The sequence below is a fragment of the Ambystoma mexicanum genome, chromosome 2q (assembly GCF_040938575.1).
Source record: "Ambystoma mexicanum isolate Mex_15411 chromosome 2q, UKY_AmexF1_1, whole genome shotgun sequence".
In the NCBI taxonomy this organism is placed as follows: Eukaryota; Metazoa; Chordata; class Amphibia; order Caudata; family Ambystomatidae; genus Ambystoma; species Ambystoma mexicanum.
In genome coordinates, this window is record NC_090924.1 from 1,021,043,121 (window position 1) to 1,021,056,644 (window position 13,524).

Genomic DNA, 13,524 nt, shown 5'->3' on the forward strand with positions numbered 1-13,524 from the left:
TTCCGGTAACATGTACTAAACTATTTCCTCCACAATGAAGAATAAGAATGGCTGAATGATTCAGCATCACCAAAGTGGCAGAAAGAGGAACCAAAATCAGCCGCTTCATTGCACATACTCCATACCAGTGCACATCCACATGATAGAATCCAAAATGTGCAGCCACTGCACACTGTTTTGCATGCACTTCCAACAAATGTATCTAAGAGTTCCCCAAACCCATACACTCAGCCTCCTGAAACACACAACCATAACCATAGCCTTCTGCATTCCTATCTACAAACAGACCTTCTGCCAAAGTCTGTCAGTGTTGCCAACTCCTCAGTAAGTAAAGTAGCTATTGGCTGTCCTAAAAGTAGCTAGAAGTAGCTAAATAACATCATCCCCTAATTTGCATAATTGGCCATGCGCATGATGGGTAATTGCAGAGGGCACAGTTGTTATTGCCTCTCATTCAATTTTTAACCCAGCTAGCTGCCTTATTATATGTGGGGCATGGTCTAATGACCAACAGATGACAGTACATAACATAATGCATAAGTGCAGTACAGCATGCATGTTGATATGTCATAGGAAGAAGCAAATACCTATCAGAAATAGTAACTATATTTTGCTTCTTTATGATTTACAGAAAAAGGTAAAAACATATAAAATTCCTCTGCAGGGCCCTTGACTGCTTCCAAACCAAAAACTATTTCAGTCCTAAATAGCTCTACAGGTTTCAACGCTGTAGGAACCTCGAAGCGCCCGAAGGTTTACCGTTCTAGTACTGACACAATGCACTGCTCTACCAAAGCACCTCACTTAGTTGCTTCTGATGTGCAGATACCCCTGCTAGGTCAGCGTCACGGTTGGACTGGGGCATAAAATTGTCTCGGGCACCAATGAAAAAGTGGGCCACAGTTGCAAATGTCTCTTCCTTCGTTATGTGGCAGACTTTTTAAATAGTACGCAACTGTGATTTTTTGATGAAATGTGATGCAAATTCTGAACTTTACAGAGTATTTATTCAGAAACAATGGTCAACTACTAGCCACACTTTTTTCAATTGGATTGGAACACAATAGAAAAAAGTAGGTACATTTCGTGTCAGCCACTCTTTTATAGTACAAAGTCACTAGGGTTGGGTGGGGGCGTGAATTCTCACAAAATATAGCGAGAAAGTCACCAAGTTCATAACACTGCACTCTCTGCTTACACACCACACCCAGAAACTATTTTGCCCAATCTATTATCCTCCACAGTCCCATTTCAATGCTTCGTATCCTCAAAAGCCCCGCATTTGGCATGTGCGATCCTGCAAATATTGTGATATCCGCAGACACATCGTGCTGTGTACGGGAGTGGGTGAACACATTTCAACCAGGGTAGGGGATTTCGTCTTTAGTGGTGGCTCTGAAAAGAGCCTTTTTTGTGGTGCTTGCAAACAAACACCTTTTTTTGGGGGGTTCTTTTCTTCTCCTTACATTCTTACAGGAACATCCTCACAGAATCCTGCAGATTGTAAAACAAAATACCATTTCCAATGGCGGTCAAAGAAATGCCATGTGGATGGAAAAAGTACAAATTTTGAGAATTAAGGATGTGTTTGTCACAGTAAAACATCCCAGTCGTGCACAGAAATTGAAACATGCTTCTGTTTATTAGACACCTTCCGACCTCTGGCTGCCCATACATTAAATTCATAGTTCCATAGTCTTGTTGGTGGTATGGATGAGAAAAGCACCTTGGCAGTGGGAAAAGTCCACTTCACTGCTTTCAGCACCTTCTTCAGTTAATGCAGCAAACGTGCACAAGGCATGTAAACCAAGTGCAGCACGACAACGTGAACAGTAGCAACAGTGGCAGCACAAAGCCTCCAATCTTTCCAAAGCGAAATTCCAATCAAAGCATCTTTACATGGCATACCCATGCAAGTGCTGCACAAAGGAATCACCCACAATCAACTATGTGCGTCTGCCATTCTCAATACACACAGCAATGAAAAAAGTATTACCGCCCCTTCCTGTGAAGCACACACTCAACACCTGATTGCATAGTCCCCACAGCCGCATTTTCATAACCAGCATGCTGATAAACACAGGCTGTGGCATGTTCGCTTCCCCAACTACTGCGAAGACTGCACCCTACTAAAACAGGGGCAATGCTTCTTCCTTTCCACTACTCTTTTTCTACAAATTCCCTTGCACATCAATGTGCAATGGTTGCCACACCTCTATGAAGTTGACCACCCTGTGAAAGGCAACAAGAAAGGAAAAAGTAAAATACAACAAACTATGAACTCCTGACCAGTGCGCAAATACACAAGAGTACCACGACATTTGTTAACCTGCATTTCTGGACCTGCTAGCAAAAGTACTTTCCACCATATGAAAATGTTAGCAACACACCATTGTAGTGTCAAAAATCTCATTTACAAAGTGTACTAAGCAAAAGGTACTCAAACACACAACTGCCTGCTCCATTCAAGTTTTCCAATAGAAGTGGTGTAAATTACTGTGCAAATGTAGCAATCAATGATGTATTACAGATGCCAGCAATTGTTGAAAACATTTATGTAAACGGCTCAGACCAGTTGTGTTTACAAATAACAGTCCTGCACACAAATGCTGCAAACAATCCTAGAAACAGTTACAGAGTCTCCAAAATAAGACGGGAATTGAAGTAGTGTTCTAGAAATATAAATTCACATTAAACAGACAAGGAGATCCACAGGAAGTTGCAATGCACTTAGTACAAGTATTGGAAAGCAAAAACATACCCATACATGAAATCTTTCAGACTTCCTACATGTGAAAACATACATGCACTCTCTGCAATCATGTCAATTATGAACAGGTCCTTAACGAACGCTGTCTCTATGTATCTATACCTAACTGGGCTTCTATTCCATTTTAGCAAGTGGTACAGAATGGAAACAAAAGTATATTGTGTAGGCCTTGCAACTCCGATAATCGTTCCACCTTACATATACAATCACATAGGCAATATGCAATATGAATGCTTTCAACATACAATGCAGATGGAAACAAAAATAGCTGCAACCTTACACTCTTCACACGCTGACAGGTATCACTTGCCAACACAACCTTCTCACTAATAGCCATGATGTACCACACAGGCGAGACAACCACTTCAGGTCACTGTACTTCATACATTGGAAAGCACGTACAATCTTCGAAGGAGTTGTGAAGTGATTTGTTTCTTTTCATGAATGAGAGTGCCAAAAATCTCCTTGCCGAAAGGCACTAAAGTGCGTAAGATGGCCATGCCACCCATGTATGCGCAGCCATTGCACACAGTCTGCCAACATACACCATTGATTCGTAAGACACTGCCTATCCAAATAGTACATAGGGCCCATAAATGTACATTTACATATTGTGGTAGCTGTACATTCATTGCACCATGTGTAAGGTAGTAGCATGTCTCGATGTCCGTAAAATTAAGTTCTACGTAACTGCAACTATATGTGGGTGGCTGTGTACATTCTGCATATTTGAAATGTGTGATGCAGAGCAATTCCTTTCATGTCGCAATAGCTTACTGCACTTCCTAAACAAAGGGTGTCTTTAGGGCCTAACCATACAAAACGCAAGTGGTGGCATTTCGCTCCCTAATGTGGCATAAGTGCTATAATCTACACCATATGGAAGTGTACGCATGACAGCTGACTTCTGGTGCTCTACAAAGTGTAAAATATCCTTCACAACTATTCTATAAAGGTGACCACCCTCGGAGAGATGCAGAGTTGTAACTGTGTACAATGCAGCAAAGTATCGTTATAACAACTTACTCAAAACAATAACTGGGTAAACGTATTTGTGTTATCCTTATACCAGTATCACAGTGTTGGCATGCATGGCTGCATTATGCTGCAGTGGGTGTGGCCAAGGCCTACCCTCTTGGGGGCATGGCCTATGGCCTACAGCCTTCGGCCATGCCCCCAGGAGCCTAGGCCTTGGCCACACCCACCACAGAGTAATGCAGCCACGCATGCGAGCATGTGGCCAGGTACCCGAACCCACAAACGTAATAAAGCGACCAGCAGTCCTACCCAACCACCACAGGATAATACAGCCATGCATGCAACTATGTAACCAGTTAGCAGCATCCACAAACATGACACAGCCTCCGGCACACCTACACACTTCCATTCACATAGCATTTTAGTACTTCCAACCAAACAACAAAATCTTCACAACATTGCCCCTGCTCCCAACACTCTGTTAAATACAAAGAATCAAGACATCATACTACAGTTCAGTACTCAGTAATCTGCGCAATTGCCACAACCCAACGACATAAACCATCCATTGGAACCCTATGCACTTGTATACACACAGTACTTCAACACTTTACCCAGTGGACACACTGCAGGACTCCACCATCTGCAGCCATGCACCCAAAACTGGAGGACTTGCTAACAATCACCATACCCACATAACCAACAATGTGTACAATGCTGACAAATCACACACACAAGGCAACAACGTGAAACCTACTTGCAACTAGTAGACATACTTTTCAGTGCAGGGCCTCCAGGCATGCATCCAAGGCACTAGAAGCTTACCGCACACAACATTCTGTGACCGAAAATCTGTAGGAATTTTATCATTTCAGAAATAGTAATTAGCATAATGATGACATCCCAGGAAATGATGTCACATCAGCTTGACCCGATTAAATCTCAGGACATGACATCACAGGAAATCATGTCACGAGAAGTGTCACCTTATAACATCACAGTAAAGGACTTCACTTGACATGTGGCCTTTAAGAGATTGACTGACTATCCTCTGACCCAACATGAGAAAGAAATATACCAAATGTGTGAGCTGTGAGCACCGTGACCAGCTTTTTCCTCATTAAGACATATTTTCCTCGTCAAACATGCAACAAGGTGATAACAAATCTGCATACCCCAAGGTAAGTGACGGTCACATGTAGCGTGTAAAGTGAGTGCTGTAAATCACACATTTAAAGCCCCAGAACAAAAGTAATATAGAGAGAAATATATTGTTGTTTTATTACACTGCTGATTTACAACATGGGGCAGTTGTTGAAGGCCTCTCAGACCCTCATGTCCACTTTCCACTGAGAGAGAGGAAAGGCCCTGATGCCGTCCCTACCTTTGACACATCAATTGCCAAATATTTGTTTTAAACTATGGCAGTGTGAAAAGGCAATGAGGTGATAACACTTCTGTATACCCAAAGGGTGGTGACAGCCGCAAAAGTGCTAGCAAATGCAGCGTGTAAGACGAGCGCTGCACAGCACACATTTAAAGCCTGACAACAAAAGTAATACAGAGAGAAATATATTGCTGTGTTATGAAATGGGACAGTTGCGGGCACCGACCCCTTTCAGGCTCAGGGCTCATTGCAACTGAAAGAGTGCAAAGCACCTGATGCTGTAGTGAGACAAAGCACTGGCCCAAAGCATAGAAAAAACATTATGCATGGAAGAGCTCAGGCAGACAGCTCTGAGATGCACAACATGTTTGTGGCCAGAGCTGTTACAGGACTCTTCAACTTTTGCATCCCCAGATTGTTTTGGACTACAAATCCCAATTCCCCTCTGCATTGACAGTCATTACTAGGGCATGTGGGAGCTGTAGTCCAAAACATCTGGAGCACCAAATTGCAATATTGTATTGTATATGAAACAATGTAAATAAATTGGTTTAAAAGTCAGAATCTTTGTTACTGTGCCATGGAGCAGGGAGTTCAAAAACAAATAGTAAAATGTGCTTTTCTGGTTTGCCGTTGTCATTTTACTTTTCTGGTCTATTTTTTTTTTGAAGGGAAACAAAACATGTGCACTGTCATGTTCACCTCCTGTACAAACCCTTACCTGCTGAGCTACTGAAAAGGAGAGAGCATGGGAAAAGTGTCAAATAAAGCTTCACAATAGTGAGAGTGACATTGAACAAACACCACAACACACTAAGTGCCCGATTCATGGAATATTTGCACAGTTCAAAGTCAGTGCACGTGGTTATTTTTGCAGTACTAAATGACTTTGGACTGACTTTACAGTACAAAAATACACTTTCCACAGTTCCATGAATCAGGGTTTGTGTCGGCAGTGCAAAGTCATTTTTAAGCAGTGCAAAGTCACTTTGATCTGTGCAAAATGTCAATGAATTGGGCTCCAAGTTCTGATAAAAAAGTAACAAGAGTGGAAAGAAAAATACTGTCTGACATTATGTAACCAGGTATCTGAAATATTTTTGGACTTGTTAAGAAAATAGTTTATGTGGTACTATAGTTCCATCCCTTTCCACGTCTCAAGCCAAATCTACTTTTCAAATGCATTTTAGACCACTGTGTCATTGAAAGAAATCTGTCCCAAAACATAAGCACTACTACTTCACTTTTCCATTTTTGGGGGGCCTGGAAAATTCAACCGTGAATTTAAGCTTTGTCTAAAATCCAACATTGCAGTAGTGTCTATACCCTTGCTAGCAGCTATTGCAAAGCGTGGGCAAGGCTTTGGATACGCATTTGGAATGAAAGCCCATGAGTTTAACTCGTCCACAATACCCTCTCTGTTGCCTCCTTCTTTCCTGTCAACAAAGCGACCAAAAAGAGGTTGCTATTAACAGTACAATACTAAATCGAAGGTGTATATCGGACGTCTGATACACTAATGCCAAAGAACTTATGCAGTGGTGCTGCCATATCTCTGAATCTGTCAACACGGGAAAGTGGTTCTCGCAGATATTGAACTGCAGCATAATGTATGACATCTGTCACAGCAAAAACGTGGTAAATGTGAGTCTTCAAATATAGCAATAAGTGGATGGAAGGCAAACTATGGTCAGTTGATGGCACGGCATTAGATGCAGCACCAGCATTCACGGAGATGAGTATATTCTTAAATACAAGAATGCTTTCAACAAGGCGAAACACAGCTTCATTATGTGGAGCAAGAAGATAATTATTCAGGCAACAACACGCGGCCACAGTACCTTTCAAACCACCACTGACATTCTTTGAGATCCAAAGATTCCGCTGTGTACTTAGTTGTCCTTAAATTACTTCTATGGGAATAACCAAGCAGCAACAGCAATGCCATTTTCCAGACTGACTAGAGACTGTCACACTTAGAGTGAAATTCTTTCTCTGTTGCCCTCCTCTTTCCCTCACTATACTCCCGCTGTCTCCCCCTTCTTGCTTCTGCAGGATTATCGTACGTATTTCCTGTGCACTTTCACACATGCGCTTTATTTCATTTATGCACTTTGTACTAATATTGCTCTGACCCTCCTCCTTCTCACTCGCACTTTATTTATCGCAATGTCTCCAAGGTGTGTGAAAGATCCAATGTTGTACCCCTTTTCACTTGCTTCAAAGGTGCTATGAAGTGGCTGTGCCTGCAGTTGGAGCTTTGCGAAACACCAATAAATAAGTTAATCAATAATCATAGGTGTCGTGGTGCTGCTCTTTACCTGGGGCCATCAACTCTGAAAGACCTGTCTCTGTGTTTTTCATGGGAAATTCTACTGCTTACACTTTCAAACAAAATCTACAACAAAGAAGCTTACTCAGAAAAAGACCTAAACATGGTCAGATAAAGGAAGGCAAAATAAACCACGCACATGAAATGGAGGTTCCTTGTATATTTATAGGAAGAGAATAGTGTCACTCAGACATAGAGCTCACTCTGGGATTCTAACATCTACATATCACAGTGCTGGTGAAGCATTTATTCCACTTTCATAAACCACTTGGGCTCATTTGTGTATGTGTCAGGTAGGATGCGATCTTCCAGACTGACTAGAGACTGTCACACTTACAGTAAAATGCTTTCCGCAATTCGACAAACCTCAGCCAACACCTAGACGCTTTATCTCGCGGTGCTCAGTTCAAAGACGGTGTGTCTTTTTCACAGGTCATTCAAGGGCATGGAGCACATCAATCAAATTAATGGGCCATTTAACATGCCCACTGTACACTGGAGGATAATGTTCCTTGCTCCCACTAGGCCTCCAGAAGAAAGGCGTGCTGCATCCATAAATCGGTAGACTTGGACAGCAAAATCTGTAGGCAGTAGGACTGCTTAAAATGCGGTAGCCTACTGCCGGACTTGGTAGGGTTGCCAACTGTCATGTGCCATCCATGCGCCATCTGCAATTGAGTCTGCCAGTAGTCACCACACACAGAGGTCGACTCAGGACCTATCATGCCGTAACGAAGGCAACCTACATTCACCACACAAGGAACTCACCTGAGGAGGCACCTGCCAAACGGCGCTGTACACGCAGATACCACTGGCACACCACCCTCTTCTTCCAACTAATGAAATAGATATCAGATGAAGCACTTCTCACTCACCCACACTTTCCATCCCCTCTTCTCACCACCAGATGCTGCAAAGCATGTGTGCCAGCACCTTTCGGCACAGCACTATCCTCGGATACAACATGGTGGCGTTACCCAAAATTATGATAAACATCACGCTTCCCTCCAGCCAACCACTGGGCACATCCAATGTCCACCGACATCAGCCACACTCCAGGCCAATCAGACTTTTGACCACAGAGCGAACGGGGAAATGGGACCGTGGAGCAGAGCCAGATATCACAAATCTTTTGAGACGTCCATTTTACCTGTTTTTAAAAAGAGTACAGAATGGATGATCACCAAATTTACAAAAGCACGCTTTCGGGACCAAGCTGCCGATCCTGCCACAAATTTGATGAACATCGTCCAACGGTTCGGGCTGTACTCGTGAGCAACATTTTTGTCCATTGGCTGGATTATGTGTGTGGGTTGTGGCCAGTGTATAGATTGTTGGGTGGAAGGATGTGTTATGCTGTTATGCTGTGTTCATTGTGACCAGCTATTACAGTCTTGGGTGCATGGCTGGAGGTGAGGCACTGAAGAGTCTAGTGGTGTGGGCACTTGTTACAGTACTGTAATGGTACATGTAGAAAAGTGTGGAGGGTGTCAGTTGGCTGTCTTATTGGATTGAAGAGTGTTCTGACTAGTTGCATGTACTTGAATGCAATGTGTACTGTAGTTGATAGGGCTTCAAGTGGATGCCTTATGTGTTTGGGTTGTGGCCACTGGGCAGATTGTTGGATATTTTACTATATTGAGATGTATTGCTTTTGGGTAGTTAGTAGAGAATTGGGTTGAGAGGCCATGTATTGCAGAGTTTGTCTATTAGCTGCAAGTACTGTAATAGTATGGCAAGTGAACTGGATAGGGCCTGAGGTGGCTGTGCTATGTGTGTGGGTTGTGGTAAGTGGGCAGATGTTTGCATGCATGGCTGTATTATGCTGCAGTGGTTGTGGCCAGGGCCTAGAGTCTTGGGTGCAAGGCCAGAGGTCATATGACGGAGGCCGTGCACCCAAGAATGTTGACAGTGGCATGTGGACCACATATGGAGCCATGTACTCAAGAGTTTGTCCACTGGCTGCAAGTAGTGTAATAGTATTTGTATCAAAGTGGACAGGGTGTGTGGTAGTTGGTTTTTTGGACTGGGCAGATTGTTGGGTATTTTACTATATTATGATGTATTGCTTTTGGGTAGTTAGTAGAGTGTTGGGTGGAGAGGCCATGCATTGAAGAGTTTGTCCACCGGCTGGAAGTATTGTAACAGTATGTGAACTGAAGTGGATAGGGCCTCAGGTGGGTGTGTTATGTTTGTGAGTTGTGGTTAGAGGGTAGATGTTTGCATGCATTACTGCATTATGTTGTGGTGGTTGTGGCCAGGCCCTAGACTATTGGGTGCATGGCTGGAGGTTGTAGGCCTTACACCCAAGAGTGTAGGGCCTGGCTACAACTATTGCAGTATAATACAGGTAGGCACAGAATGTTGTGATACGGGTATATGTTGTGTAAAAATATGTGTACAGAATGAAATATGTACATTAAAAATAAGTATGACACCAATCATTGTATACTTACTGTTTGCATTGTTGAGTCTCTATGCAGTTGTTTGCATGGTATGTGGAAATGTAGCAGAACTTGTTCTTTCATTCTGTGTGATAAAAGAAAGCATAACATGTTAGGGTAGGTATTTTCTAATGTGTTATTGCATTGCAGACATTTGTGTACTTTGTGGAGCCTCATAATTAGTACTTCACAAGTACTATGCTTTAAACCAGTGTACTGTGCAATGTGCTCAGTTCCTGTGTTTTGGTTGCATAATCATTGGGTCTGTGGGAAAGAAAAATCCATGCAGGATTTAAAAAAATCCTTTCTAGCTTTATTTGTCATTATGTGTCACACTCTGTTTTGGTGACGTGTGCACTAATTATAGCAATGTTTAAGGTGGTCTATTGTAGTAGGAGGAATTGAAAAGGTGTATGATTTCCATTTTGGGAGTGGTGCTACTATGGTTACAGTTAGATACCAGTTGGCTGATTCTAACTCTTTATTTGTTTCTGCCCTCTAGCAGTATTTCTTTATGCGTTTGGTTGTTGTTGATGTTTTGTAAGTACTGTGCTATTGCACAGTAATGTTGCAGAATTCTAGGGGCAGTTAGATGATACCTGTTGGCATATTCTAACTGTTGATAGTATGTTTATACTTAATACGTGTTGAAGTGTTTCCTCAGAAAAACTTTCATTTTTGGTGGGGGATTTCACGTTATGTAGTAATAGGAAGTTATATTGCAGTATTATTGTTGCAGTCAGATAGCAGTTGGCGTATTCTAACTGTTTACAATTTTCACTTGCATGGTATGTTTTCAAGCGCGTTCATTCTTGTTGGTGGATCTACATTTTCACTCTTGTGAAGTGCTTTTCTAGTAGTATGGGTGTATTTGGGGTATACAGATATTAGTTGCATTGGTTTGGGCGTTGTTAGATAGCTGTTGCCTTATTCTACCAGTTGGCGGTTTCCAAGGTTATTGAGGACAGTTTGTAGGCATTTATACTCAGATAAGGGAATAGATTTTGGTTTCAAGAATATTAAGTAGGAGTTTGCAAGATTTGCTGGTAATCTCTGATTCAGAGTAATGCAAGTATCATTGCATTCAAACCATCCACGTTTCTTGTTAATGTATGCAGCATAGTGACCTGCATTGGTTGTGACTCCTGTGTGGTAGATTATGTCTACTGTTATGAAGGTTTTCTTGCCAGGTGATATTTGTGCATTTGTGAAGCCAGTAAGCTTGCAGTTGTTTTTGGTACCATCTGCATTGTATCGTAAAAGCATTACTTTTACGTATTGGCTATGTGACTGTATCTGTAAGGTAGAACGAGTGTCTGAATTGCAAGTACTACATAATATGCCATGGTTTGCATATAGTATCAGCTGTTGAAATGGAATGGATTCACAGTAAGGCACAAATACATACACAAAGCGGTCATTAGCGACTTGTTCCTGTCCCACATGGCTGCAGAGAGTGCATGTATGTTTTCAGACATATGAAATCTGGAAGATTTCATTTATAGTTATGTTTTTGTTTTCCAGTTCTTGTAGTAACTACATTAGAAATTCTTGTGGATCTTCTTGTGTGTTTATAGTGAATATTACCATTCCTGCACAGCAGTCCAATTCCTGCCTTATTCCAGAAACACTGTAGGTGTTGTCAGGATTGTTTGTTGCATTTCTGTGAATGAGTAACATCTGCAAACACAATTGGTCTGTGCCATTTAAGTAAATGTTTTCAACAATTAGGTGGCAATTGGAATAGAACATTGATTGCTACATTTGCATAGCAATTTACACCAGTTGTATTGGAAAATTTGAATGGACCAGACAGTTCTGTGTTTGACTCATTTGATGAAAATGCTGCAAGTAGTTTCTTTGAAGAGGTAGTTGTCTTTGGTTGTGAAATTGGGTATGCATTTGTGTTTTCAGTACATCCTTGTTTGGTTGTGGTAACTGATGAAGTACCAGCTGCTTTCAATTTCTTTGGTGGTATTGTTGTGAGATCATGTTTAAGTTGAGTTTGCACTAGTTTTATTTTACAAAGTTTGCCTTTTTGAGGCACAAGGTCATTTTGAGATGGGGTGTGTAGAGTGCACATAGTCTATTGTACTCTTCAACGCAAGGAATGTCAGCAGTGACTTTACTAGTGTCAAAATTGACTAGAAATAGTTCTTCAAGTGTGCATAGGTGTGACAGTGCTACTTAACTCATGCCTCCTTTAAATACTGTGCTGCCAATATCAATCAATGCTTGATCTAGGGTTAGACCTTGTGATTTATGGATGGTGACTGTGTATGCTAGAGACAGAGAAAACTGTTCTCTGCGCGCACATATCTTTGAAAAGAAGCAATTGTGCTGTTGAGCGTCCTATCCTTTTAACTTCTGAAAGTTTGTCAAAGTGAATATTGACAAACTGAATGCTGTTGTCATTTGGGTATGTCTGGGTATATCTGGAATCTAACAACTTTACCAAGTGATCCATTAACCAAACCTTGCTCCACATCAAGGTTGCACTTTAGCATAACTCAACAGTTTAAACACAATGTTAACATTTTCTCTGAACCAGCTGTGTTAGAGATAGAGCTCTCTAATGTATATGTGGCGTGTTGACACATAGGTACTAAAGTCACACCACCTATGTTGTAGGCAGCTAAACCTGTGGGGGCAGTTACAACAGCTGAAAGCTTGTTATTTGTTAATTGGAGTAATTTGCTGATGATTTTTATTAAGAATGTTTTGCCTGAACCAGCTTGACCACTTACATAAAGGAGTATAGGTTTAGTTTTGCGCTGCATACCATGTTCAATTTCTTTAGTTACTTTTAGTAAAATGCTATGTTGCTCATTGTTTAGTTGTGATTTCAGTATAGCAAAGTCTTCTGCAGATTGCTCATATTTACACATGGTGTTTTCTACTTCAGTCATGGCTAATTCTGCCTCATTTGGTGAGAGTGGCTTTCCAAGTGGTTCTTGGCTTCCTGTAAGAGAAGGTTGACTGCTGTCAGGAGTGCCTATGTTTAGTTGTGCTTGAAGTTCTTCTTATTGTTGGCGCTCCTTGTCCAACATGTTTTTGTACTGTGTAAAGTTTATATCTGTTATAGTGCTTTTGTTTGCCTTGTGAACATCTTCATAGGAGGCATGGGTGTCCAATAAACCTTCTTCATTTCTCTATGGTTTAAAAAGTTGGAGTAGGGACATGTAGGACAGTTCTCTATGTTGAGGAGGATTTAATGGTAGCTTCATATGATTAACCAGGCTGTTTTTGGTAAGTTTAACCAAGCTGCCCTCACAATCTTTGACTATGTATTTATATTTTTTCTCATCTGGTTTAAAATTATTTTTGCGTGAGATATTTTGGGCTATGTGTTATAGGCACATGGTTTCTAAGCAGTACTCCTGTTTGGGTAGAATGTGTCCAATATGTTGTTTTTCAAAATGTCCTGGCAGTTGGGGTTGGTTTGGCTATTGTTTCTATGTCTTGGTATGATTTGAGAATTTGAGAACTCTTTTTCTAGATGCAGCCAGCAGGACCATGGCTTAGCCAGATAATGTTTTCAGATTTCCCATACAAGGTGGGGCCGGTTAATTGGTCTGCGGCTTCACAGCAGCCACATTCTCTATGGGAGAGC

At 41.6% G+C, this 13,524-nt stretch overlaps 1 protein-coding gene across 2 annotated transcripts in view; it reads right to left on the reverse strand.

The window, feature by feature from the left end:
- PTER (phosphotriesterase related) overlaps window positions 1-13,524 on the reverse strand; it is a 367,105-nt gene that overhangs the window by 331,253 nt on the left and 22,328 nt on the right. The window contains exon 2 of one of the 2 annotated variants that reach the window (XM_069648357.1): window positions 9,924-9,996. The exons of the other annotated variant lie outside the window; for it this stretch is intronic. The gene's annotated coding sequence lies outside the window, so the exon portion shown is untranslated. The remainder of the gene's footprint in view (window positions 1-9,923; window positions 9,997-13,524) is intronic. 2 annotated transcript variants of the gene reach the window in all.